Raw genomic sequence first — 26446 nt, forward strand, 5'->3', positions numbered from 1 at the left:
ATATCTAGTGTGTGGCTCTGCAGGAGGAGGTAGGTGCAGGGTATTATATATCTAGTGTGCGGCTCTGCAGGAGGAGGTAGGTGCAGGGTATTATATATCTAGTGTGCGGCTCTGCAGGTGGAGGTAGGTGCAGGGTATTATATATCTAGTGTGCGGCTCTGCAGGTGGAGGTAGGTGCAGGGTATTATATATCTAGTGTGCAGCTCTGCAGGTGGAGGTAGGTGCAGGGTATTATATATCTAGTGTGCGGCTCTGCAGGTGGAGGTAGGTGCAGGGTATTATATATCTAGTGTGCGGCTCTGCAGGTGGAGGTAGGTGCAGGGTATTATATATCTAGTGTGCGGCTCTGCAGGTGGAGGTAGGTGCAGGGTATTATATATCTAGTGTGCGGCTCTGCAGGTGGAGGTAGGTGCAGGGTATTATATATCTAGTGTGCGGCTCTGCAGGTGGAGGTAGGTGCAGGGTATTATATATCTAGTGTGTGGCTCTGCAGGTGGAGGTAGGTGCAGGGTATTATATATCTAGTGTGTGGCTCTGCAGGTGGAGGTAGGTGCAGGGTATTATATATCTAGTGTGCGGCTCTGCAGGTGGAGGTAGGTGCAGGGTATTATATATCTAGTGTGCAGCTCTGCAGGTGGAGGTAGGTGCAGGGTATTATATATCTAGTGTGCGGCTCTGCAGGTGGAGGTGTGTGGAGATTCCCCATTACTGGGGCAGGCGGCATTAACCCCTTCAGCTCTGAGACTTTCTTGGAGTTTTTCTCTCGCTGATTTCTATGAATCGTGAGGTTTTTGTTCCTTTTCCTCTGATAGATACAAACGCCCCAACTATGAGAGGCCAGAAGTGAGGAAACCCGTCTGCCCTCAGTCCTCGCCCCTTTCTGCCCTCGGCCCCTTTCTGCCCTCAGTCCTCGCCCCTTTCTGCCCTCGGCCCCTTTCTGCCCTCAGTCCTCAGCCCCTTTCTGCCCTCAGTCCTCGGCCCCTTTCTGCCCTCAGTCCTCGGCCCTTTTCTGCCCTAAGTCCTAGGCCCCTTTCTGCCCTCCGTCCTCGGGCCCTTTCTGCCCTCCGTCCTCGGCCCCTTTCTGCCCTCACACAGAATAATGTTCCCCCAGAATGCTCTCATTATATGTTCCCCTTATTATCTCCAGTAATTGTATTATTACAGCGGATTCTTTATGATGTTACATCGTCATCTTATCCCCATTCAGGTTCCTACAATATCGGATCCTCTCAGTGGAGATCTTCTATATAAGAGAATTCTCCTGATTGCCCCGTGAAGGATGGATATGGACAGGGACAAGATGGCGGAGAGGATATTACACCTCACCCTAGAGATCCTCTTCCGGCTTACTGGAGAGGTGAGAGATTCTGATGACGTCACATTACATCATTCTTATCTATGGGAATAACAGATGGACAGAACTGGAGAGGTGAGGACTCTGGAAATGTCTGGAGTGAGATTTATTACTGTGTCTCTCCATAACCAGGATTACACAGTAGTGAAGAAGACCTCTAGTGAGCGCTGTCAGGCCCCTGTGTCTGAGGGATGGGGAAGACCCCTGAGCCCAATCACGGGGCCTCCACCTCACCCCCCGATACATGAGGACATCAATGACCAGAAGATCCTAGAACTCACCTACAAGATGATTGAGCTGCTGACTGGAGAGGTGACACTGCTGGGAATGCTGGGACATTATACAGTAACGCTATGAAGGGATCGGGGGTGACAGATTCATTGTATGTGTCAGGTTCCTATAAGGTGTCAGGATGTCACCGTCTATTTCTCCATGGAGGAGTGGGAGTATTTAGAAGGACACAAAGATCTGTACAAGGACGTCATGATGGAGGATCCCCAGCCCCTCACATCACCAGGTAATAGACAGGACTAAATACACACGGCCTATAATTATCTGTATGTAAGGAATGAATTCAGTCCCTGTATGTGTCTCCTCCAGCTCTATCCAGTAAGAGGACAACACCAGAGAGATGTCCCCGTCCTCTTCTCCCACAGGACTGTAAACAAGAAGACCCCGATGTTCCTCAGGATCATCAGGTAGATGGAGAGAAGGAGCCATGAAATCCCCCTATGATGTGTAGACGGCTGTGAAGGTCTTGTGCTCAGTCTTGTTTTATCCTCCAGTATTATATGTGTTATACTTGTGTAATGAGAGCGGTGGAGATGGCAGGATTAGAGCTGATCATAGATGGGACTTCTCCATCTGTCTGTGCTTTTACAATATTTGTTTCAGGGGGAAGATCTGCCCCATATTAATACAACAGAGACATATGTGCGGGGTGATGAGCGGAGTAAAGAGGAGATTCCTACAGATAACCGCCCAGGTGAGTAGTGACCACTAAATGCAGAGAAGTCACAGATTCTTCTCAGTCACCGGCTGTGGCTGCTTTATCAGGGTTGTAGTCCGGCCATATCAAATGGTCACCATTCTGCTGCTAGACGACCACATGCTCCTCCACCCAAAACTGTCCCCATTATTTTGGGCATTGGACGCTCTTCTGTTGGAGTGAGATCTGTTTTATCCAGATCTTACAGGTAGGATCCACCCTATCCCTTGAAATTAGAAACGTTGACCTTTAGCTGCTCAGATCTACAATCTGCAAAGCCAAATGACTGCGTACGTAGAATTTGGAGACAACTTAAAAATCATGGGAAGAAAAATCTAATCTGTATGGTGGACCCCTAGGAGAAAGCGGAGGGTTATGATATTGGTGACTTCCTAGAATCTTGGCATCTTATTGATGAATCTTCCTTCTCTCCCTTCTGTGCTGCTGAATGTGCTGATCGGGTCGTTACAAAGGTCCAGTCTTCCTTCCCTTTTATGAGAAGACACCATTCCATGAGCAGTGAAATTCCTACTTTCCGAGCAGTCGCAATACAAATGAATAGATCTGCAGCTTCTGAGTTACACATGGGACATTTACACTGTGTGCAGAATTATTAGGCAAATGAGTATTTTGATCACATGATACTTTTTTTACATGTTGTCCTACTCCAAGCTGTATAGGCTTGAGAGCCAACTACCAATTAAGTAAATCAGGTGATGTGCATCTCTGTAATGAGGAGGGGTGTGGTGTAATGACATAAGGTATGCTTAATTATTAGGCAACTTCCTTTCCTTTGACAAAATGGGTCAGAAGAGAGATTTGACGGGCTCTGAAAAGTCCAAAATTGTGAGATGTCTTGCAGAGCGATGCAGCAGTCTTGAAAATTCCAAACTTTTGAACGTGATCAACGAACAATCAAGCGTTTCATGGCAAATAGCCAACATGGTCGCAAGAAGCGTGTTGGGCAAAAAAGGAGCAAAATAACTGCCCATGAATTGAGGAAAATCAAGCGTGAAGCTGCCAAGATGCCATTTGCCACGAGTTTGGCCATATTTCAAAGCTGCAACGTTACTGGAGTATCAAAAAGCACAAGGTGTGCCATATTCAGGGACATGGTCCATGTAAGGAAGGCTGAAAAACAACCACCTTTGAACAAGAATCATAAGATAAAACGTCAAGACTGGGCCAAGAAATATCTTAAGACTGATTTTTCAAAGGTTTTATGGACTGATGAAATGAGAGTGACTCTTGATGGGCCAGATGGATGGGACAGAGGCTGATCAGTAAAGGGCAGAGAGCTCCACTCTGACTCAGATGCCAGCAAGGTGGAGGTGGGGTACTGGTATGGGCTGGTATCATCAAAGATGAACTTGTGGAACCTTTACGGGTTGAGGATGTAGTGAAGTGTGGCGTCCCTGACCTGGTCAGGCACCACTGAGTACTGCACTCATGCTGAGTGAGTACAAGACAGGTAATCCAGAAGGCTGACCAAGGCGTGGTTACACAGGCGCATAGTAGGCAGGTCTCCCACATTGACCTTTGAAGGGACCCCTGGGGAATCCAGGAGGGGGCTCGGCCTTCATCTCCACTCAAGGGGTGTGGTAGAGAGCCTGGTTTCTAAGTTGCGTAGACAGGCACAGTGGGGAGAGGAGTAGTGAGTCAGTCTGAAGTGGAGCTCAGGGAGAGCAGTCGCAAGGAGGAACCCTGCAGGCTGTCACTAGTCAGACACCGCAGGCGCAGTGGTTACTGACGGAGGAGAAAGGGCTACCTGGTAGTGCCGCCTGAAAAGCCACCTAGGGCTGGAAGGGCTGAGAGGTGGTGGAGTAAGGGGACTGCCTAGTAGACTCTGCCTGCACGGGGTTACAGGTCCCCAGATCAGGAACCTATTTATTAGGCCTGCTAAACCTGCAGGTGAGGCCACTTCATGCTCCTCACCAAACCACCAGAGAGTCCGGAGTCACGTAGCAATGAGAGGGTCCATAGTTCACAGGAGGCAAGCAGCCGGAGTGACCTGGTCCAGGCTACAAGCAAACGGGCCGAAAAAGGGGAGAACAGGCAGAGAGCAACTTCCCTGGATGACCCCATAGGACTTCATGTCTGAGTCACCACAAACAATAGAGGGCTAGGAAGCGAGTCAGTAGCAACCCTCACAAGTCAGCCTGAAGGAGCCTGGTTCCCTACTTTGTGCATCACGGCTACGCCTGGGTTACTCACCCTGCCACCTAACGTGAGTAAAAACCCTGAAAGACATCTCTGGACTGAGACTGAGTTATTCTGCGACCTGTGGTTCTACACACCCACACCGGGCCCTGGGGCCAGCCTCACTCTCGGGAGGCCACTACATCTAACTGCAAGCAACATCAGCCCCAGGCATCCCCTAATCTGCAGTGGCGGTCCCCCTGACCGCAATACCGAGAGTGGCGTCACGAAATCCTAAGGAAGACAACCTACCTGTGACTGCCCCTCCACGTGGAGTCCCTGAAGGTAATGCACACACCTTGGGGTCCCACAGAAGCTCAACTCCCAGACCTACTGCCAGTTTCTGGAAGACAACTTCAAGCAGTGGTACAGGAAGAAGTCGGTATCGTTCAAGAAAAACATGATTTTCATGCAGGACAATGCTCCATCACATGCATCCAACTACTCCACAGCGTGGCTGGCCAGTAAAGGTCTAAAAGATGAAAAAATAATTACATGGCCCCCTTGTTCACCTGATCTGAACCCCATAGAGAACCTGTATTCCCTCATAAAATGTGAGATCTACAGGGAGGGAAAACAGTCCACCTCTCGGAACAGTGTCTGGGAGGCTGTGGTGGCTGCTGCATGCAATGTTGATTGTAAACAGATCAAGCAGCTGACAGAATCTATGGATGGTCGGCTGTTGAGTGTCATCATAAAGAAAGAGGGTTATATTGTTCACTCATTTTTTGGGGTTTTGTTTTTGCATGTCAGAAATGTTTATTTCTAAATTTTGTGCAGTTATATTGGTTTACCTGGTGAAAATAAACAAGTTAGATGGAAATATATTTGGTTTTTATTAAGTTGCCTAATAATTCTGCACAGTAATAGTTACCTGCACAAACAGATATCCTCCTAAGATAGCCAAATCTAAAAACCCCACTCCATCTTCCAAAAATATTAAGCTTTGATATATATGAGTCTTTTGGGTTGATTGAGAACATAGTTGGTAATGAATAATAAAAAAAATCCTCAAAAATACAACTTGCCTAATAATTCTGCACACAGTGTAGAATATTTAAAGGGCAGGTGTCATCCAAAAAAAAAAGAAATTCAATAACAGAAAAAATGTAAAGTATTAATGTTTTTAATGTTTTGTTTAAATATTATTGTTTGGTTTTAATTGAGCAGAATATAAAAAAATGTAAAAAGTTTGATATTTTTCCACTCTTAGGGCTGTTTTACATATCCGACATTTTGCCGCTTTGCCGGATCCGTCACACTCCAGTACAGTGTTAATACTGTACAATGGCATTGCGGCAAGCTCTGGTCACATGACAGCATGTGGCCGGAGGTTGCCGCGATGCCATTGTACTGTATTACACTGTACTGGAGTGTGCCGGATCCGGCAAAGCGGTGAAATGCCGTATGTGTGAAACAGGCCTTAGGGGTACTTTACACGTTGCGACATCGCTAGCAATTGCTAGCGATGTCCAGCGCAATAGCATCCGCCCCTGTCGCACATGCGATATGTGGTGATTGCTGCCGTAGCGAACATTATCGCTGCGGCAGCTTCACACGCACATACCTGCTCGGCGACGTCGCTGTGACTGCCGAACAATCCCTCCTTCAAGGGGAAGGTGCGTTCAGCGTCACAGCGACGTCACTAATCGGCCCGCCAATAGAAGCGGAGGGGCGGAGATGAGCGATATATCGGTAGCGATGTTGCAACGTGTAAAGCATCCCTAAAACACTAGGGGGAGCAACTGCTGAAATCCTACTGTAGAACTACTGCAGTAAAAGTAGGTAGAATCTGCTCTCCTGTGTGTGATGTCACCCCTCCCCCCCAATCTGGGTGTTTCCAAAAAGATAAGGGAAGATGAAGTTTAGGATCACAGTGCAGTGCCATTTTGTTGGTGACCGCAAAGTGATCCTAATGTCTAAAGTGTCACCAAGTAGAGCTGCATACTGCTCCCCACATAGCACTCTGGATGCCCCGCACCAGCAATGCTCTGCCGCACTAATGCCCGCCCGCAATGCTTTGCCGCACGCTCGTACGCCAGCAATGCTCTGTCGCACACACGCAATGCTTTGCCGCCTGCAATGCACTGCCACACGGCCGCCGGCCTCAATGCACTGCCGTACCATGCCCGCCTGCCCGCACTGCTCTGCCACACGCCCACCTGCCCGCACTACTCTGCTGCACGCCCGCCTGCCCGCACTGCTCTGCCGCATGTCTGCCTGCCCGCACTGCTCTGCCGCACGCACACCCGACCGCAATGCTCTGCCGCACGCACGCCCGACCGCTATGCTCTGCCGCACCCACGCCTGACCACAATGCTCTGCCACACGCCCACCCGACCGCAGTGTTCTGCTGCATGCCCGCACTCCGGACCGCAATACTCTGCCGCACGCACACCCGACTGCAGTGCTCTGCTGCATGCCCGCACTCCTGACCGCAATGCTCTGCCGCATGCACACCCGACCGCAATGCTCTGCTGCACGCACGCCCGGCCGCAATGCTCTGCCGCACGCACGCCCGACTGCAATGCTCTGTCGCACGCACACCCGACCGCAGTGCTCTGCTGCATGCCCGCACTCCCGACCGCAATACTCTGCCGCACACAGCGCTCTGCCTCACGCATGCCCACAATGCTCTGCCGCACGCACGCCCGTCCGCGTATACCACGCTCCTCAGTATTCCGCGCTCCTCGATATACCGTGCTCCTCAGTATACTGTGCTCTGCAGAGCTGAGGAGCGGAGGCCCGAGGTGAGCACATGAGAGCTGGGTAGCGGGGAGAGGGGGGCACGGGGAGGGTAGCAGCGGTGGCACGGCACCAGAACTTACGCATCCCGGCGTGTGACGGGGAAAGTTACAACATACGCTGTGAGCTCCACAAAGTTGACGGTGATCTGGACAGATCAGGGGGCGCGTCAGATCACAGCAGAAGTTTTATCGGTGTCTAGAGAATAGAGTCGCAGCCCAACAACTGACTGTTAAGCCCATGGAACTGCCGTATTTGAGGTGAGTAACTGTTGTTACACACAGCAGATCCAAGATGGCAGCCCCCTGTGTTTCAGTAAATCTAGAATTAAATAAAAACTAAATAAACAGAGAATTTAATTTTGTATCAAAAAAACTTGATTTCATAATCACTATTATTAATACAAGAATAAAAAACGCGACACCCTTCCTTTAATATTTGCGATCTCGGGTATAAAAGCCGGAGACGGTGTAACCTGTGAATTTCCGTAAAATGAAACCTCTCATTTTCTTAGACAGGAGAACATTAGCAGAATTTATAATTATTTCTTATTGTTTATGGTTCAGTAAGTTTTTACTTTGTTATTCACTAATTATACATTTTTTTTTACAATTATATATTTCAATAAAAAAGCAGAGGCCGAACGACGTCATTCAGATGGGGTTAGGGGGTAGGAACAGAGCTCTGTGAATTAAACTAATTTCAATAAGGGCATCTTTTGCTGCGTTTTTAGTGCGTTTTTGAGGTCACAAAGATGCACCTAAATGCATTGCATGCATTTTCTTCTCCCAGCAAAGTCTGAGATTTCGATTTTGCTGTCCACGCTGGGCATCTTTTGTTGGCTGCATCTTAGCTGCGTTTTTTAAGATGCAGCGTGTCAATTCTTTTTGTGTGTTTTACCGTGTTTTTCAGCCATCCAGTCAATAGATTTGACTTAAAAAACACATTGGGCAAAGCGCAGTAAAATCGCATTGCATTTTTGATTAGTTTTTGGTACCTTTTAGATGCACTGACAGAAAAAGATGCTGCATGTGAACATAGCCTAAAGCCCGCTTTACACGCTGCGATATCGTTACCGATATCACTAGTGTTTGTACCCACCACCATGTGCGACACGGGCAAATCGCTGCCCGTGGCGCACAACATCGCTCAGACCCGTCACACTACTTACCTGCCTAGCGACGTCGCTGTGACCGGCAAACCGCCTCCTTTCTAAGAGGGCGGTTCGTTCGGCGTCACAGCTACATCACTAAGCGGGCGCCCAATATGGGCGGAGATGAGCGGCCGTAACATCCCGCCCACCTCCTTCCTTCCGCATTGCCGGTGTCCGCAGGTAAGGTGAGGCTCTTCGTTCCTGCGGTGGCACACATAGCGATGTGGGCTGCCGCAGGAACGACGAACAACATCGTAGACGCAGCAGCAATGATAATTGGGAATAGGGGGGTATGTCACCGATTAGTGATTTTTAATGATTTTTTTTAAACCAAATTTTTATTTCTTTTCTTGTAATGGTAAAAAAGGGTACAGAATGAAGAAAATAAGGGTCAACAAATCAAAATATCAAATAACATTGTCTCTACAATTTATCGATCAAATATTTGTCACGGTCATCAAATTTGCTCCTTCCCCTTCTTCGTCAATGTATATTTCCATTATTCAGTCTCCGCTACCCCCCTTCAGCATTCCTTGATAACTTGTTACAAACATTACTTGTAAACACTATCCCTCCCATTCCACCCCCTCCCCTCTCCATGCGACACAACTCAGAATTTGGCCAACTATACTTTCAGCTCGCACAGGGACCCTGACAGGTCTTCCTTCATGTACCATTCCGTAGACACAAATGTGGACATTATTTGTATTGTTTCTTCTCTAGAACATATACCGCTTATGAACTTTCTCCATTTACTGAAAAATGTTGCTGTCATCCTTTCTTTACACCTCTCCACCATCACCTTCTCCAACATGAGCGTTTTTTTCAATTGATTAATAAGTTCTTCTTTTGTTGGTATTTCCTTCACCAGCCACTTCTGAAGAATAGCCCTTTTACTTATCATTGCTATATCATGGAAAAGATTCGGTAACTTGTCTCCCCCTTTCTCTCCCTCCTCCCGATGCTGATAGTGAAATAACCAGACCATTGGATCTAACTCTACATTTCTATTCCAGATTTTCCTCACTATCCCTTATACTTGTTTCCAAAATCTTTCAATCCTTTCGCACTGCCATATCCCATGATATAGATCTGTTTTTTCCGTACCAGTATTTGGACAACTCATCATCTTATCTGGATGTCTTGCATTCAGTATATTAAATCCATAGATAGCTCTATGTATGATCCTGAATTGGGTTTCTCTTAAGTTCTCATTCACAATCTTCTTCCTCATCACCATCCAACCATTCAAAATCTTCTCCTCCACTTCTTGATCTCCCAACTGCTTTGCCCACCCTTCCAACATTCTTCCTGATATGTTAGGGACTAACACTTCTCTCATATTTCCATAAAGACTTGATATATTTGTGGCATGGATGTCCCTTAATATGATCGCATCCATCTGATTTGCCTCATATTCGTTATTTATGTTGTATAGTTTCTTCATTATCCCTTGTTTCACCTGTTCAAACTGGAGAGTCTGGAATAGGCGCAAGTCATACTTTGCTCTCAACTCCTCACACGTCATCCATCTGCGTTCTGTATCATGCATCAGGTTTTTTAGAGTTCCAATCCCTTTTTCCCTCCATTCTTTAAAGAGATAATTTTCCCTTCCCTGTGGAAAGTCAGGACAAGCCCATATATTAAGGAATTTGGAGATGTTCCAGGCTAACCCGAACTTTTTCCTAACCGCCTTCCAAGTCATCACTGTGTCTCTACAAATCAGTGAGTGTTTAATGTTGGGCGGCAAATTTGGAATGGAGGTATGTAGGATTGAACTCAGGTCCCAAGGTTTACAAAATTCTGCCTCTATATCCCAGTCAGAATACCTACTTGTTCGTCTGATCCAATCGATTACATGTCTTAAGATACAGGCTAAATTGTACCCCCTGATGTTAGGTAGTCTGATCCCTCCATTTTCTGTTGATAACATTAGCTTTTTGGCACTAATCCTCGGCCTATATCCCTTCCGCAAAAAACGTGAGAACGCTTTTGTCAATCTGTTCACATCCGAGTGTTTAAGAAGCAATGGGATTGTCTGCATTGGATAGAGAAGCTTGGAAAAGCTCATCATTTTTATTCGATGATTTCTTCCCAGAAGAGTCAACGGCAAATTTGCCCAACCTTGCAGTTCACGTTCAATTTTCTCGATCAAAGGGGAATAATTTAATGAATATATGGTTTTTGTATCCCTCCCAACCTGTACTCCCAAGTATTTAATTGTATTTCTAGCTATTGGAATGTCACATAATGCACCCCTCTCCCCATCCGCTCTCTTTCCGTCCAAGAAGAGAATTTCACATTTGTTTTTGTTAAGTCTAAACCCTGCTAACCTCCCAAACTCCTCAATTTGTTCTATGACTCTACTCAATTGTGATTTAGGTTTGCTCATGAACAGGATTATATCATCAGCAAATAAGGCTGAGTGCAATGACTTCCTCCCTACCTTGATCCCTTCAAACCACCCCCCTCATTCAAACGTCTAGCCAGTGGTTCAATAGCCAAGTTAAACAATAGTGGTGACATCGGGCATCCTTGCCTGGTTCCCTTCATCAAAGGAAATGTTTTTGACAGAAATCCCGGGGTACTCACTCTTGCCTGAGGATTTGCATAAAGGACCCTCACAAAATTCCTAAAAGCTCCGTGTAAGCCCAGGTGATCTAACACCTGTTCCAGCCATGACCACCTCACATTGTCAAAGGCTTTCTCCGCGTCCAAGGTGATCAAGGCTGGATTCCCCTCCCCCCCTTCTCTCGTCTGCTTTACTACATCAATTGCTAGCATTACTTTCCTAATGTTTGTCACCACTGAACGTCCTTTAACAAAGCCAGCCTGGGGGAGATCTATAATCTCTGGCAATACTGCCGCTAACCTATTTGCCATCAACTTCGCTAAAATTGTTAGGTCTTGATTAATCAGCGAGATGGGCCTATAACTAGATGGGTCTTCTAAATTCTTTCCTCCTTTAGGAATGAGCTTTATATAGGCTGTATTAAGTGTACCCGATATTCTTTCCCCGTCCATTATCTTATTGAATAACTCTGTCAGTATAGGTGAGATTTGATCCTTCATAATTTTGAAAAAACTGCCGCTAAAGCCATCTGGTCCCGGGGCCTTTGTCGTTTTTAACTCTCCTATAACCTTTAGCACCTCCTCCTCCGTCACCTCTTTATTCAGAGCCTGTAAATTTTCCTCCGTGAGCGTAGGCATTTTTGTTCCTTTTAACCACTCATTTCCTTCTCTCCTATCATCTAACCCCTCCTCTTTATATAAACCTGCATAGAAGTCTCCAAGAATGTCGTTTATCTCTTTGGGATCTGTCGTTTTACTCCCCACAGCGTTTCTCAGTGTCATAATATGTGTCATAGGTCATCGTCCCCTTGCCAGATTTGCCAATAACTTCCCTGCCTTGTTCCCGAAACGATTCAACTCTGCCTCTTGTTGTGTCCTGTACATACCTTCTTTCCTTTCTACCCAGTTCTCAAAATTGCCCTTCGCCTCCACCCACTTTGCTTTTGTCACCCTTGATGGTTTTTTTAAGAAGTCAGTATATGCTTCCCTGACTGCCCGGCTAGCCTCCTGAAACTTTACTTGTGCCTGTCGTTTCACCTTTGTCGTATATCCTATCACTTTTCCTCTCAAAACTGCCTTAGCCGTCTCCCAATATAATAGTGTTTCCCCACTGTGCTCCTGATTCGTCAATGTATAATCCACCCACCATTCTATCAGTGTTCTATGGAAGTTCTCGTCCAAAGTCAAGAATGAGGGGAAGCGCCATATATAATCCTGTCCTCTCTGGACTTTGTCAGCTATACTGACTACCACTGGGCTATGATCCGATATTACCATAGTCTCTATAACTATCTCTTCTACCCTCTGCAATAAATTCTCACTTGTCAGCCAAAGGTCAATCCTTGACCAAGAGTCGTGTGGGTGGGAATAGTGTGTAAATGCTCTTTCTTGCGGGTGATATAATCTCCAGCAATCCTGTAGTGTAGTTGTATTTAACAATGCTCTCAGCGACCCCTCCGTGTTCCTCCCCTGACTCCTCCTGTCTTCTTCCTGAGAAACCACTGTATTGAAGTCTCCCCCCACCAATTTACATATATCCCCATCCAGCAAAATCTTACTAGCTATATTTTCAAAAAAGACCCTTTGTTCCGTATTGGGTGCATATATATTATGGATACTAAAAGTGTCTTGAGTACCTGAAATCTTTATATGTATGTATCTTCCTTCTTCATCTGAATCTTGTGTTTCCACCTTGTGTGCAAAGTTTTTATTGATCAAAATAAGAACCCCTGCTTTCCTATAATAAAGCAATATCAACCTTAAGCTTCTTGAGATGACGTAGTATCATATTTCGTTTGTGCGGCGATCTGAGTCCCTTAACATTCCACGTAATGAGCTTAACCATAATCCCCAAAATCAACAGTTCCTTTTTCAGGCCATGTCGCATGGATTCTCCAACTCTCTTCCCCTCCCCTCCCCTCCCCTCCCCCAACTGTATATAACCCCTCCCATCCCCAACTTTACAAATACAATTAACCTCTTCCATTTTTTCTGAGATGATTGAGACTCCTTTCAAACCCCTGCTTCAAGTCTAGCTCTCCATGAAGCCACCCCACTAAGTCACCTCTCCCCCTCTATTGGCTATTAACTCCTTGACCCTAAACAGCCTTTATAAATTTATCAAGCTCCTAAAACCGTCATTAAGAGAAGAAAAAGAGAAAAAAAAAGGCATTAGTAAATGATAAAAGGGAAAAAGTGATAAGCATGAAAAAGAGATAGAGAAGAAAGAGAGAAGGAGGTAGGTGAGACTTTAGAGAGTTAAGGCACATTTGTCACCATACGGCTCCATTCAGCAGTCTCAAATTAAGTTCTTGTCTTGCCTGCTTGTTCATGAGCTGCTGCCTCTTCCTCCTCTTTTCCCAGCTGAAGTCGCCATCTGTCGCTTTTCCTTCAGACTGGCTGGTCTGGATCTCGATTGACTCCACTCTGGCTCGTTGTCGGGTCTAACTGCAGATGTTATGTTTGCAGGATCTGCATGTTTCGGATCAGTGAAAGTCCCTTGTTTTCCATTCCTCTCCTGTCGCCGTGTTCTCCCGTCCTGTAGTATCTCTCGCTCCGCCTCTGAAGGATCCCGAAAAGTCTTTGTGACCCCATCTGCTCCTCTTACTCTTAGCATTGCTGGGTATAAAAGCTGAAATTTAATGTTTTTGTGATAGAGGGCAGTGCAGATCTGGCTAAATGCTTTTCTTTTTCGTGTGACTTCTGCCGAATAGTCGCCAAATAATAGAATCTTGTGTCCCTGAATGCATAGTGCCTGTTTCCTATTCCTGAAGGCCCGTAGAATTTCTTCTTTATCTTTTGTATTCCAGGTATTTTATAATAACCTGTCTTGCTCTGGACATTTCACCTTGCTTGGGGGTATTATCATTGTTACTGTGACCATCTCTTTGCTCCCTTATGGGTCCCACTCTGTGCGCTCTTTCTACACGGCAGCTGTGTGGTAAGCCTAAAGCCTGGGGTAATTCACAGATTGAGTCCAAATATTTTGTTGTCACTGTCTCAGGCAGACCCACCAGCCTTAAATTATTCCTCCTAGATCTGTTTTCGAGATCTTCTATTTTATCCTTCATAAGCTGAGCATTAGTGTTTAGCTCCTTAAATCTGCCCTCCAATCTTGTCAGATTCTCTTCAGCATCAGATACTCTTTGCTCTACCTCTGTCAGTCTCATATCATGGTGCTCCACATCCTCCTGCAGCGCAGCCAAAGCCTCCTTCACTGAGGTTGCTATTGCCTCTCTGATTTCTGCTGTCAGATGATCTGCCACTTCTTTTGCCAGCCTTTTGTAATCCATCTCATATCTTTCCCCTAAGCCCAATGTCTCTGTACCACTCTGCATACTCTGAATTCTTCTGTTATCTTGGACTCCTGCACATTGCTGCAGCAGCCCTTGTGGTTCCTCTCCCTCCTCCCCCTCCTTCCTCCTCACTGTGGGTGCCATGTTATCTGCACTCACCCCCTCCTCCCTCTGCTCTGCTCTGGGCTTGAGTGGTGTTCCTCCGCTCCTCAGGAGATAACGATCCATGCACTGACAGCTGGTGATTCAGTGCAGCCTTTATATGTTGGTCTAGGGTGCTATTTGTTTCTGTAGGTCGCTGTATATTGCAGGGGCTGTATGGAGCTGCTTCTTCTCCCTCCTCACATCTCAGCGCAGGAACAGGAAGTCCGATTTTTAACGATTTTGCGACGATTCAAAATCGCACATAGGTGTCACACGCAACGAGATCGCTAAAGCGGCCGGATGTGCGTCACCAATTCCGTGACGCCAACAAGATCGCTTGAGCGATGTCGCAGCATGTAAAGCGGCCTTTAGGGTCCTCTTTCCTCCCAAGTAAATCATAGGAAGTATAGTAAATCATAAAGTATTAATGGTTTTCTTCAGCAAATGGGAAGAGATTTCTTCCAACTTGCCACGAATACAGAAATTGTTTGATATGTGACGGTTCTCTGTTATCTATAAATGTTAGAATATCTGAGATCTGAGTGGTGTGTTCAGATATAATGAGATATTGGTCCTGTATTGTTTGATATAAAGAGGCTGTGTCAGACTCTAGGTCATCCACTCTTGCCCACTTGCGTAATGTCTTGTTTAAAAGAATATGGGCCCCGGGTCTGAGTCTCCTCTAGTCTTGTAAACATGGCCTCCAGGTCCTGCTTTGTGGAGATCGAGCACAGATGTTCTCTTCAATCCCACTTGTCTCCTTCAAAGAGGATTGTGATAAATTATAAAGATAACATGACACCTCCGCCATGATAAATCGCTAAGCTGTGCGTGGATGATGGCTCTAAAATACATTCACTCACATCTACAAGATCGTCATGAATGCTATTATGTTTCTGATCCTAAGGAATTCAGATTACTGCACAATCGCTCCTGAAATGGGGAGCACTAATACTTTCTCTACTTTTCTGGCCAAAACTCACAGTAGCACTGATGGTTCACCTTAAATGAGTACAACTCAGGTTTACTGGACTATGTTAAGAAGTTCTCTGTAAATGTCTAATATTTCTTCAAGAAACTCATCTGACGGAAGATATTGGCCCCTACAATAGTTTGGATTGCCGAGAGCCCCCGAGCGACATACTGTAATTACTCCAGATGTGTCCCCTCTAGTTACTAAATCACTGACGGTGAAGGCTGTCGGGGTGGAGGGCGATCATTTTAGTAGATGTGTTATTGTCTATAGTCACAGTTTTCTCTATAGTAGTTAGTACAAAGCCGCTCTTATTTCATGGCTTTCCACTGCAGCCAGTTTTCTGCTCCTATCCAGGCCCCATTTCTCCAATCTAACATCTGTCACGTTACATGATAACACCTTTGTAATGCTGAATCTGATCCCAGTGTTTCTGAGATTTTTTTTTGTGACACATTGTACTTTATCTTAGCTGTAATGTGAGGTTGATTTGTTTCCTGGTCACTAAGAAAAAATCTGAAATTCGCTAAAAATATAAATTAATTAGAAATGATCACACATTGCATTTGGATGTTCTTAAAACAAATAGTGATACCGCAACATACACTGGAGATCAAAATTAGAGAACAATGTATGATCACTTGCTTTTTCAGAAATTATGTAATTTAAATTGATCAACACTTGAAGGTTTTTGCCACTAGAATAGTGTTTTACAAAAGATCCAAAGTTTATCAACCTAAAACCTTGATTTTGCCCAAAACATGATGATCAGAATTAGAGAACTGCAATGACTGTAGCACAGAAAAAGATATAACTAAATTTTGTGACGGTAACAACAGTCATCAATCAGTAGGACGTGTACCGGCCGTCGCTGTGAATGACTTCAGCACATCTGCGGCCACAGGACATCACTAGTCTCTCACACTGCTCTGGTGGGATTTTGGTCCTCTCGTCTTCCAGTCTCTTCCACAGTTCTTTGACTGTTGTGGGTTTCTTGGCCATAACTTTGTCAGCAAGGATTTTCCAGAGGTTTTCCATTAGGTTTAGATCAGGACTCTGGGCAGCCATTTCATTGTTTCAATGTTTTCTGTTTCAATGAACTGCTTTACCCATTTTGTTGTGTGACGGGGGGCATTGTCCTGTATGGAAATTGCTGGCTGATTGAGTTATGAATGCAAGTGAAGAACCACATGTTGTTGAAGAAGGTTCTGATACACACTTGCATTCACTCTGCCATGTAACTGTATGAGAGGTCCAACTCCTGCAGAAAACAATCCCCAAACCATGACACTTCCTCCACCGCCTTTCACTGACTTCTTACTACACTTCGGATTCAGTATTTCCCTAGTTTGTCGACAAATATAATATTTCCCATGAAACCCAAATAAATTAAACTTGCTTTAATCATTTAAACGACCACTTCTCCTCTGTCCACACAACATCCTCCTTTTGATTCTTTCTGCTAATGAGAGGTTTGGTCACTTCAGAGTGGGCTTTCAGTCCAAATGCTCCTAAACATCATGACACTGTATGACAAGATAGATTTTTACCCTGTTCTGTGCTGAACTCTGGCTAGCAATTCCAGCTGAAGTTTTGGAACGATTACCCATGGAGATTTTCCCTATGATCCTGTCCTCTCTTGCATTTGTCTTTTGAGGGATATCAGTCTTCTTGGGGGACTTGAAAGAGTTTGTGATGCTGTAAAGAAGCAATATTTTTGAAATTACAGACTTGGCTTTACCAACTTCTCTTGCTATGGCTGATAGGGGCACCCCTTTGGCCTTAAGCTAGACAACCTGTTGTCGGAGGGTTTCAGTCACTTTGGAACGGCACACCATTTTTGCAAAGTCAGTGCAAACTGGAAACTAAAGCCTGCTTTACACGTTGCAATTTCGCATACGATATCGTATGCGATTTGCAACGCCCCCATCGTATGTGCGGCACGTTCAATTTGTTGAATGTGCCGCACAAACGATTAACCCCTGTCACACGTACTTACTCGTCCATATGACCTCGATGTGGGCGGCGAACGTCCACTTCCTGGAGTGGGAGGGACATTCGGCGTCACATCGACATCACGCGGCAGCCGGCCAATAGAAGCGGAGGGGCGGAGATGAGCGGAACATAAACATCCTGCCCACCTCCTTCCTTCCGCATTGTCGGCTGGGAGCCATGGGATGCAGGTAAGATCTGTTCATCGTTCCCGGGGTGTCACACACTGCGATGTGTGCTACCCCGGGTACGATGAACAACCTAACGTTCAATTCATGAGGAATGAACGACGTGCGTGCGATGAATGTTTTAACGTTCAATCGCACGTACCTGTTACACACTACAATGTACCTTACGATGCCGGATGTGCGTCACTTACGACATGACCCCGTCGACACATCTTAAGATATATTGTAGTGTGTAAAGCGGGCTTAAGGCTGCCAGGTACATAGGATTTAAATAATAAATAAATGGCGTGTACCCTGGATTATGTTTCGGGTTCTAGTGTACGGGTTAGACCCCTTATTTACAATCCATAGAAATACACTGCACACACTTTTGTCTTTGCTTTTGCAAGTGAAAAAAATGTTTTTATTTAGGAGAAATCCTATAATTTAACACTACTAATTCCTACATTTTGGCCCAAGGGGCCTTGTTCCTAGAGTCGCTAGGAAAGGGAAAATATATACAGCGACTAAACACATATACAGATATATACAACAGATATATACATTATTTACAATATGAACTTTAGATAAGGATTTTTTTCAAAAGTGTGAGAATAATCTCCTATCTGGATGTTTCTGGATATTTTTTAAATATTAAAGAAAGCACATGGTAGTAGAAAGTTAGGAGTACCTATATAACAATATAATGCTAGTCTACAGCAAGTGTGTACACATAGTTGTTACAGTATTAGTATATTAGATAGTATATACAAGCAGTGCACATGATAATATCACATTTGATAAGACTGGTAAGGAAGAGGATGAGGGTAGAGGAAAATGTAGTGATGATAATAAGTGTTAGGTAGTTATATACTACCTGTAAATTTGATCTACTGGTAAGTGTGTGTGCTGATGAATCGAGTGACGCGCTGTTAATATAACTGGCCTTTCTATACTGATAGCAAACAGGGCATTACAGATTCATAGCTGTGCTTTTCACACATGCGCTTTGATTCCTAACAGTGCGTCACTAGATTCATCAGTGCGCACGCACAACCATCCCCATGACTACAAAGTTGCCTCAGCAAGCTCCACAACACGCAAGCGCCAGCTACATCAGTGAGTCATTAGATTGATCAGTGCGCATGCGCTGCCATCTCCATAACTACCAGGATGCTACAGCACACTATCACATAGCCGCCCCACAATATACTAAGCGCCCTCAAGTGCGCCAGCCTCTCTCAGTACACCATGACACGTCATTTCCCTGAAGTCTGTGAGATGGCTAGTGTGAAGGCGTTAGCTTTATTTACAGCCCATGCGCTCATATTATGGAAGGGCTACATTCAGGAAATCACAGGCACGTGAATGCTTGCCATTCACAGGTACTACTCATCACTCTTATTCTAAAGGCGGCTTTACATGGTACGACCGATTGTGCAATTTCACAATCGATCGTACCCGCCCCCGTCCTTTTTGCGTCACGGGCAAATCGCTGCCCGTGGCGCACAAAGTCGTTAACCCCCGTCACACATACTTACCTCTCGTGCGACCACGCTGTGGGCGGCGAACGTCCACTTCCTGGAGTGGGAGGGACGTTCGGCGTCACAGCGACGTCACACGGCCGCCGGCCAATAGAAGCGGAGGGGCGGAGATGAGCAGGATGTAAACATCCCGCCCACCTCCTTCCTTCCACATAGAGCCGGCGGCGGCCGCGGGAGGCAGGTGAGCTGCTCATCGTTCCCGTGGTGTCACACGGAGCGGCGTGTGCTACCACGGAAACGATGATCAACTAAATTAAACAATATTATGGAACCTAGCGAGCAGTACACGACTCACGATTTGTGAGCGATACTGCGTTGCTAGGAGGTGTCACACAGGCCGGCATCGCCAGCGATGCCGGATGTGCGTCACAAAAACCATGACCCCGACGATCTATCGCACGATAGATTGTCTGGTGTAAAGCAGCCTTTAGTCTATTTCTTCCCCTCTTTGTACTTTTGTACATTTCTGACATAACCTGCATTTAATATTACAGGAGATCAATTTTACATGTACCTAACACTTATAATCATCAGTACCTTGTCCTCTACCCTCATCTTCCTCCCTTACCTGTCTTATCATGTGTATTATAATTATTCTCACACTTTTGAAAAAATCCTTGTCTAAAGTTCATATTGTAAATAATGTATATATCTGTATAAGTGTTTAGTCACTGTATATATTTTCCTTTTCCTAGCGACCCTGTGAACAAAGCCTCTTAGGCCGAAATGTATAAATTGGTTATCTTAAAATATCTGGTTTCTTGTAAATACATTTTTTTTTTCACTTGCAAAGCAAAGACAAAAGTGTGAGCAGTGTATTTCTATGGACTGCAGTTAATTTGGGTTTGTCAGATAATTAAGGAAATTAGCACCAGGTGCCAGATTAACACCAATCACTTGCAGGTATCTGAACGTGTTCTCTTATTTTGATCAGTGTTCTTTTACATTTATTTCATTTACATTTTTATCATGTGCTTTTGAAAAAATTCAATTTATGAAATAAGCTTAAAATACTGCGAGTTTCTTCATGTTAGGAAATAATCACATAGGACGACACAATGACCGCAACATTTAGGAAATTGTGTGTTGTTCTCTAATATTGCTCTCCAGCGTATAGTTAATAAATAGCATTTACCGTATTCTACTTTAGTCTAAATGACTATTTTGACTCCAGAGGCAGTCTCTATAAATTGGCATGAAATGGACGTTGGAGTGAGAAAATTACAAATCTGCCAATTTACTGCCCTACACACAGTGCCTAGTTTGGGCTCCAGGAAACACACACCGTAAATGTTTATGTGGGTTCTTCTCTGTGCTAATGCCCAATATGTGGATACTAACAGTGTTAGGGCCACTGCAACGCTGAGAAGCATCGATGACATTTCGCTTTGGAATTTTTTTGGATTGGATTATGAAGCCATTTCTCTTTTCAAGAGTTTTTCAACTATAACCGGTGTGGAATCCTATTTTCACACTGACAGAGTAGACGTTTTTTGCTATAATTTTAGCCAGAAAACATTATTTAGTGGATTATTATTCAAATATTTGAGATGCAAAATGAACAAAGAGGGTTGAACATCTTATTCTAGTGGTACTTGCTCAGAGGTCTACTGTTAAATTGTGAATGTTTTTGTTTCAAGTAATTATAATTCTAGATTTATATATTACTTGCAACTTCTTTAGCTATTTTAGAAATTATATCCTAACATTTTTATGTTATTAAAAATAATTTTTATTCTTGGCAGATGACTGCACCAGGAGATCAGAGGCACAGTTGACATCTTCATTTTTTAAATCAGATGACCTTGATATCACACAAGATATAACTAAAGTGAATGCAACTATTCCAGATATACCATCATCCCTTCACAGCAAAGATCTATTATCTGATTCTTTTAAACAGGTCCAACCTTCTGTTTTATCACAGACTATAAACAAAAATATAAGTCACAAATCAGGCATTCAAAATAGAAGTGCTCTTACAGTAAAAAAGCCATTTTCAACTTTAGAATCTAAAAAAATACATAAAAAAATTCACACAGGGGAGAAAAGATTTTCTTCAGAGTCTGTTAGTTACCAGAGAACTCACACAGGGGAGAAGCCATATTCATGTTCACAATGTGGGAAATGTTTTGTACATACATCACTACTTGTTAGGCATCAAAGAATTCACACTGGAGAGAAGCCCTTTTTTTGTTCAGAATGTGGGAAATGTTTTAACCAAAAATCACAACTTATTAGACACCAGAGAACTCACACAGGGGAGAAGCCTTTTTCATGTTCAGAATGTGGAAAATGTTTTACACGTAAATTACATCTTCTTACTCACCAGAAAACTCACACAGGGGAGAAGCCTTTTTCATGTTCAGAATGTGGGAAATGTTTTGCACGCAAATCAGATTCTGTTACACATCAAAGAACTCACACAGGGGAGAAGCCATATTCATGTTCAGAATGTGGGAAATGTTTTGTACGTACATCACTACTTATTCAGCATCAAAGAATTCACACTGGAGAGAAGCCCTTTTCTTGTTCAGAATGCGGGAAATGTTTTAACCAAAAAACACATCTTGTTACACATCAGAGAACTCACACAGGGGAGAAGCCATTTTCATGTTCACAATGTGGGAAATGTTTTGTACATACATCACTACTCGTTAGGCATCAAAGAATTCACACTGGATAGAAGCCCTTTTTTTGTTCAGAATGTGGGAAATGTTTTAGCCAAAAATCACAACTTATTAGACAGCAGAGAACTCACACAGGGGAGAAGCCTTTTTCATGTTCAGAATGTGGAAAATGTTTTACACGTAAATTACATCTTCTTACTCACCAGAAAACTCAAACAGGGGAGAAGCCTTTTTCATGTTCAGAATGTGGGAAATGTTTTGCACACAAATCAGATTCTGTTACACATCAAAGAACTCACATAGGGGAGAAGCCTTATTTATGTTCAGAATGTGGGAAATGTTTTGTACGTACATCACTACTTATTCAGCATCAAAGAATTCACACTGGAGAGAAGCCCTTTTCTTGTTCAGAATGCGGGAAATGTTTTAACCAAAAAACACATCTTGTTACACATCAGAGAACTCACACAGGGGATAAGCCATTTTCATGTTCACAATGTGGGAAATATTTTACACGTAAATTACATCTTATTACTCACCAGAAAACTCACACAGGGGAGAAGCCTTTTTCATGTTCAGAATGTGGGAAATGTTTTGCACACAAATCAGATTCTGTTACACATCAAAGAACTCACACAGGGGAGAAGCCATATTCATGTTCAGAATGTGGGAAATGTTTTGTACGTACATCACTACTTATTCAGCATCAAAGAATTCACACTGGAGAGAAGCCCTTTTCTTGTTCAGAATGCGGGAAATGTTTTAACCAAAAATCACATCTTGTTACACATCAGAGAACTCACACAGGGGAGAAGCCATTTTCATGTTCAGAATGTGGGAAATGTTTTACATACAAATGCAGTCTTTTTCAACATCACAAAGTTAACACGGGTAGAAGCCATTGTCCTACCTAGAAGTTTTACTTGAAAATTGTAATTTCTTAACCACTAAGAAAAATTCAGAAACCATTTACAGGTGCATCTCAATAAATTAAAATATCATCAAACAGTTAATTTATTTCAGAAATAATTAAATACAAAAAGGATTGTTTGCTCTCAGTGAGAGAAACAAAATTATAATCTTGTAGTTCTGATACTTTTTAATGGCTAACTAAAATAATATAAATGATGTGACAAAACAATAAAAAGTCCAATCAGAAAAAAATCCAGCACCACTCATATGCATGTAATCAGTGATGGAAAGACATCCCCACAGACTCTTCAGGACTACAGGTGCTAAACTCCAGGCAGTAGTAAAGTTCAAGTTCCAAAGAGACAAAAAATAGGAGTAGCACTCACTGTTCTTGTGAATAAGACGTTTTTTTCTTTATATATAAATTCATCTTAAAAGCATGAATACAGGGAGTAGCTGGAACATAACGGACTACAGCCGTTTCCTGTGTCTGATCACACTTCAAGGAGGGACCTCTTTGGAATTTGATGTTACAAGGCAAGCTTTCCAGATTTCTCAGTTCCCTTCATCAGGCATGGTATAACAAAATATCTGAAGAAACACAAATATATACACAAACAAAGCAGAAGCATGGTATAATAAAAGGACATTTACACAAACACTGAGCTTAGAGAGTGAATGCTTAATTATCCTTGATTAGTGGTGTGAAAGTTTTATTGTCCCAATATCCATGTCGGATGAGAGGTCTGGTGCCCTCTCAGTCTCTGGAGCAGAGTCCTCAGATTTTGTAATGAGTCATAAATCCTCCTGACAGATTTAGTCCTGTGTGGACAGAGTCAATTGAAACGCCCATGCCGGGGATTGCAGGGCTCGCATGGTCACCGGGCCAGTGGTGTTCGGGGTCAAGTTGTGAGTGGCCCGACCCAGCTTCCGTGACCCCGGCGGGTCTCATTAAAAGAAGCTTGAAAGTCCAATGTTACCAAGGGAGTAACAGGAAGAGGGTAACGGGGTTCCTGGGAGCACGTCACTGGTTGCAGCGGTGACTGGGGTCTCGGTCTCCTCTGCCATGGACACCCTCTCCCTGCAACCCTTCTCTTCCCCAGGAACGGTATGGGATGGGAACGGGGGTTGCAAGCAGCGCCACCCGTGGTTTGCGACCAGGTGTTTAGCCGCCGCTGCACAGTCTCTCTCCGGGGCAGGTGTTACAGGCAGCTAAGATGGAAGCGCTCCCCACGGGTAGAGTGGGGGAGCTCTGGGAGGTTGGTGAGAACTGAGGGCGGCAGTCCACAGGAGCATCGGGGCACAGGGCGGCGGCATTTACTCACATGAGTCACTGAGTGTGGGTTCCAGTTCCTTTTTTATTCACCGGTCTTTTCCAACATCGCACCTGGGTGCCTGTCCTCGCCGTTGTAGCCTCCGGTCGGTCCCGGGCAGGTCGGAGGCAGGGTCCGGTAAGGTTATCTGAGGGTCCTCCTGTCGTGTGCGTTGGTTGCCGTCCCCGTAGCATGAAGCTTCTTGGGGACTCGCTGTCTCTCTGTCTCTTTCCCCTACCCTAGCAGCGCCCCCTTTCCTTAGGCACCACCAGGTACATTCTCCACGATCCCCAGTACCTGTCTCAGTTCCCTTCCTCAGATGTCACTATCCCAGGTCTGGTTGGTTCCCCTCTACAGCAGAGATGTGTCGTTCTCGAACGAGCCGACACAAAGAGCTGGCTCCCTGCTGTGAACGACAGGAGCCGACTCACCACTTGGAACTGAGCCAATTCTTTTTTTTTTTTTCCCGCTGGTTGCTTAATAAGGCATGACTGAGTCTGGGAGGAGTCTCTAGGAGAGCACAAAATGCTCCTGAGGAATGGCACTGACCTGTGAGGCTCCTCCCAATTCAAAACATGCACACATTGTGAATGGCTCTTTAGGGCTCATGACCAGTGATGTCATGCATTACTCTGGCAATGCTTCCCATGCAGGGGCGGACTGGGGTGTCTGGGGCCCACCAGGTGAATTGACTCCAGGGGCCCACCCCTACAGATAAATATTAACACCCATTAGTGTTATCCCCATTATTGTGCTGCTTTGACTGTATACACAGGCGGCTCCTGCACATCTATATTGTGCACCATAACTGGGATGTACAATTAATAGTAGTTTGCAGTAATGGGGTCTTTGGTGAAAACAAGTTATCACCGATCCACAGGTTAGGTTGGTGATAACTTATTGATCGGTGGAACCAGACCAGTGGAAACCGCACCGATCGGAAGATTGGGGAACTTTTTGCAGCGGCAGGTGGGATGTGTGACCGCAGCTCCATTCATCCTCTGTGGGGTGGGATGTGTGACCGCAGCTCCATTTATCCTCTGTGGGGTGGGATGTGTGACCGCAGCTCCATTTATCCTCTGTGGGGTGGGATGTGTGACCGCAGCTCCATTCATCCTCTGTGGGGTGGGATGTGTGACCGCAGCTCCATTCATCCTCTGTGGAGCTGCCAGATAATAACAAGCGCAGCGCTCGCAGCCACTGAGGGAATGAATGGATCAGGGGTTGAGTCGGACACAAGCTCCAGTGTAATGGGGGATAAAAGATGCACGATCGGTGCAGGTCCCAGCAATCAGACCCCACTGATGAATAAATGATCACTTATCCTTAGGCCACGTTCACACGTTCAGTATTTGGTCTTGCATCAGTATTTGGTCAGTATCTTACATCAGTATTTGTAGCCAAATCCAGGAGTGGGTGATAAATACAGAAGTGGTGCCCGTGTTTCTATTACACTTTTTCTCTGATTTTACCGCTCCTGGTTTAGGCTTCTAATACTGAGGTAAAAAACGCACTGAATACTCAGTGTGTGCACGTGGCCTTAGTAAAGGTGATTACTTGTTTTCACTGGAGAACCTCTGTAAGTGCATATTTACTGCAGTGTAATAGTCACAGGGCAGGGCGGGGTTAAATGTTTAAGTATTTAATTTCTACTGGAAATAATCTCCCCCTTATAGAGAGAAAAAGTGACCTCCATACACAACACAATCCACTATACCAAAATCAATAATACCATATACAAGGGGGAAATACCGCCACACCGTGACCAGACAACATATGACCACCACATAGTGACCAAATACAACCCATACAAGGGATAAATACTGCCACACAGTGATCAGACAACATATTACCAGCAGTGACCAAATACAGCCACATACAAGGGAGAAATACCGCCACACTGTGACCAGACCACATATTACCACCAAACAGTGACCAAATACAGCCACATACAAGGGAGAAATGCCGCGACACTATGACCAGATAACATACTACCAACACATAGTGATCAAAAGCAACCACATACCAGAGAGTAATACCACCTTATCATAATTAGACCACACAGTAACCGAATATTACCACATACAAGGGAGAAATACCGCAACACTATAATGACACCAAATAATGACAGACTATAACTACATACAAGAAAGTAATACCGCCACACCATATTCAGACCACATAGTGACCGAATACAACCACATACAAGGGAGAAATACCGTGACACTATTACCACACCACATAATGACCAAATAATACCACACACGAGACAAATATCAGTACAACATGACCAGACGACATATTACTACCACACAAGGACATATAATACTATAATAATGATCATGAATAAAAACTACAACACTAATAACACTAATATTGCCATCAGTGCCATAATACACAAGAGCTCTGTATATAGTGTATAGGTAATACAGTGTTCACCAGTGACATTATACACAGGAGCTCTG

At 44.5% G+C, this 26446-nt stretch overlaps 1 pseudogene; it reads left to right on the forward strand.

Moving 5' to 3' along the window:
- Positions 1-1546: 1546 nt before the first annotated feature.
- On the forward strand, positions 1547-22726 carry LOC142272293 (uncharacterized; annotated as a pseudogene).
- The last annotated feature ends 3720 nt before the right edge of the window (positions 22727-26446 follow it).

Source organism: Anomaloglossus baeobatrachus, unplaced genomic scaffold, assembly GCF_048569485.1.
Source record: "Anomaloglossus baeobatrachus isolate aAnoBae1 unplaced genomic scaffold, aAnoBae1.hap1 Scaffold_347, whole genome shotgun sequence".
NCBI classification, from domain to species: domain Eukaryota; kingdom Metazoa; phylum Chordata; class Amphibia; order Anura; family Aromobatidae; genus Anomaloglossus; species Anomaloglossus baeobatrachus.